Genomic DNA, 3,838 nt, shown 5'->3' with positions numbered 1-3,838 from the left:
TGGTGGAGCCAGGATTAGAACCTATGACCTTCTGACTCCCAGGCCTGTGCTCTGTCCACTATGCCATACTGTCTCATGCCAGCCTCCTTGTCCCTGCAGCTTCCACTTCTGTGTGTAAAAGAAAAGTACCCACAGAAAAGCAGCCTGGCCTAATGGAAAGAGCTCAGGCCTAGGATTCGGATGTGCATCCTAATCCCATATCGTTATTTGCCTGCTGTGGGAATTTGGGCAAATAACGTCTCTGTGGCTCAGTTTTCTCACCTGTAAAATGGGGATTCAATAGCTGTTCTCCCTCTCCTTTAGACTGTCAACTTCCACGTGTATTCCAATTCCCATGTGAGTACAAGGGAATATGTCTTGTACCTACCCCAATGCTTAGTACAGTGCTTGGCACATAGTCTATAACAGATATCACTATTACCATCATTATTAAGTGCCCTTTTCTAGTGGGTTTAGCTTACTGCAGTGTCTAAGTGCCAACTTGGAGAACACAGAAGAGAAGTGGAGGAAAAGCACCAAGGAGGTGCCAGCAGGCAGTCATGTGGGAAGGAGCATCTTCAGCAAAGCTGTGGTGATGGTTCTGTCCAACAGTTAAGAATGGCTAGATTTTGGCAAGGACTGTGGCATCCTCACCTCCAGTGAGGTAGTCACCAGGAGGAAATGGGACAACACAAAGGCCACATTTGAAATAACTCTCATGACTGAGGAGGGGAGAATACTGTCCAGCTAACACTGCCTAGCACCAGAAGGGGAGAATTTTGAAAATTTGTAATTGTTTAAAGATGCCAATTCTTGAACATTTAACATCTTTCAACTCAAATTCTTTGCCATCAGAACTTGAGGAAAATAAAACTTACTGCCTCATTTAACTTGCTTAGAACAACAATCTATTTTTATGGTTTTCAATTTAAGCTCAAAATCAATTGAAGGGCCATGCAAAGTGCTTTTGAGTATGAAGATACCACTCCAAGAAAGAAGTAAAGCAATCTTTGGACATCTCTTTCCTTGGAATCCTTTTACTGTGGAGCTTTTTAAAAAAAGGTGGTGGAAAAAAATCTCACCTGAGTGGTTGACTGAATGACAGAAATATTAAATGACAGAAATGTTTAATAACAGAAAGCTAGAATACTCTGTTTAGTTGAAAATAACTGACCTGCTACAATTCAGCTCTCTACATTCAATTGCAAGCTCCTTATGGATAGTGATTGCATCTACTAACTCTACTGTGCTCTCGCAAGTGCTTAGTATAGTGCTCTGAAAACAGTAAGTGCTCAAATGCCATTGATTGATTTGCAACAATGATTCTCTTCCTCAACTCCCAAGCCTGTGGATACCTCCACCTATTTCAAACCTTTAGTTCTGTCCTGAAGCCCACCAAACACCCTCACCTGTGATGATCTAGCCAACTATCATCAGCCTTGCATTTACCAAAGTTACTCCATCTTTTCCTCATTGCTTTACTCCCTCTGTGTCTCCTTTTCATCAGTTGCCTCTCAAGAGGAGGTTCCCAGATGGTCTCCCATCTGCTTTGAAAATCCACCCCCTCAAACTTCTGCTTTGGACCCCATCCCGTCTCCTCTCTAAAAATCACTTACACCCACTGTCTTTTTTTTATTTTTTGGTATTTGTTAAGGGTTTACTATTTACTATATGGTAGGGACTGTACTAAGCGCTGGGGTAGGTACAAGCTAATCAGGTTGGATACAGTCCCTGTCCCATATGGGGCTCACAGTCTTAATCCCTATTTTACATATGAGGTAACTGAGGCACAGAGAAGTTAAGTTACTTGCCCAAGGTCACACAGCCCACATATGGCAGAGCTGGGATTAGAACCCAGGTCATTCTGACCCTTAAGCCCATGCTCTATCCGCTAGGTAACACTGCTTCTTCTTCTGCCTTCCTAAACTGCTGTCTTCAACCTGTCACTCTCTTATGGCTTCTTCTCCTCTGTCTTCAAACCCACTCAAGTCTCCCCTAAGCTAAAATAAAATAGTCTTCTTTGGATTCTGCAGCTCCCTCCAGCTATTGCCCCATCTTCCTGTTCCTATCCCCGTCCAGTTTCCTTGAATGGGTTGTAAGCACTTCTCGCCTTTACTTCCTTTCCACCAACACTTTTCTTGATCCACTCCAGGGAAGTTTCTGCCCCCTCCCCTCAACTCTCTACGGTCACCAGTGACTCCCTTCCAGCAAAATTCAGTGGGCTCTACTCCGACCTACTTCCCTGACCTATTGGCTGCTTTTGACATTGTTGATCACTCCCTCCCATTAGAAATGTTACCAGATCTTGGTCCCACCAACACTGTGCCCACCTGTCCCTCCTCCTGCCTCTCTGACTGCTTCTTTTCAGCTTCATTCATTGACTCCTCATCCTTCTCTCACCGGTACTGCACGTGTCCTGGAAGGCTCTGTTCTTGGTCCCCTACTCTTCTTGCTCTTCCTGAGGAAAGACACACAGCTTATCCACTGTCATGGCTTCAGCTACTATGTCTGTGGATGACTACCAAATCTACCTCACTGGTCTTCAACTCTCTCCAGCTGAATAATCTCACATCTCACCTTGCATCAAGGACACCTCCACTCGAACAACCCACAGGCTTCTCAAACTGAACTTCTCATTTTGCCTGAATCACCCGAGGTAGTCAACCAACCGATCAATCGGTGGTGTTTACTGAGTGCTCACTTTGTGCAGGCCACTGTACTAAGCACTTGGGAATGTACAGTGCAATAGAGTTGGTAGACATAATCCTTGCCCAGAAGGAACTTGAAGTCTCCAAGGGAGACAGTTGACTGAATCTTCTTTCTCTAATGATCTCCTGATGGAGACTCCTAGCCTACCCTGAGCGTCTATCTCTGATAGGAAAGACACTCGTATGCGGTAGGTAGAAACTGAAACATCAGCCCCCGCCACTGACCCAAACCCCTGCCACTGACGTCTCTGTGCAGTAGGAAAAAGGAATATGAATGGCGTGACTCAGTCTCCCAAAAGGGATCCCCTAAAAAAAGCTCTGTTCCATCTGAGTGATAAAAACATGAAATACAGCTGGTGTCTCCGTGACAATAATTGACATGCTAACAAGCTGTGCTATGCCTGATAAATCACAAAGGGGAGAGCATGTTTTTCATACCCTGTCAGCTTTATGTCTCTACCTGATGGCTGTCAGATTGCAGCAAGAAGTATGGGCCTCAGGGAACCTCACTGCTCAAACCAACAATATCAATATATTCAGTTCCCCGTTTGAAAATATTTTAATTGTCTTAATTTGATGGAAGCATGAATTTCAAATATTCAAGAGAGCTTTCAGGGCAGGACCTCAATTGTTTTTCTTAGCCAATTAAAGTACATGCCCATTTTATGGCAGGAAAATGACAAAACATAGGAGTATGTGGGAGCAGGCTGAACCCCAAAGCAGTGGATTGTGATGGATAGTAGCAGCAATTTTCCATCCTGACCTGCTACCTATTCAATCAAAGTTTGGAGCATTTCATCAGGCAAATTTGGGCAAAGATGTCAAATGTTTTCCCCACAAACCTTAAAATTTGGTAGAACCAACTGTCAGTCAGTTGTATTTATTGAATGCTTACTGTGTGCAAAGCACTGTACTAAGCACTTGGGAGAGTACAATATAACAGTCACATTCCCTGCCCACAGTGAGCTTACAGTCTAGAGAATTTTCAGTTCGAAATGTAGTCTGGTCAGATGCAGTAGGATAAGATTCTGAATTTCTCAAGAATCAAGGCTGAGTTCTGCAAATGAATTGTAATCTTTCCAGCACGAACTTCAGAGTAATGTACAAAATGGATGAACTAACTACCCACTACAACTCTGAGAGAATTTATG

The sequence above is a fragment of the Tachyglossus aculeatus genome, chromosome 19, assembly GCF_015852505.1.
Source record: "Tachyglossus aculeatus isolate mTacAcu1 chromosome 19, mTacAcu1.pri, whole genome shotgun sequence".
NCBI classification, from domain to species: Eukaryota; Metazoa; Chordata; class Mammalia; order Monotremata; family Tachyglossidae; genus Tachyglossus; species Tachyglossus aculeatus.
This window is presented reverse-complemented; position numbering follows the sequence as displayed.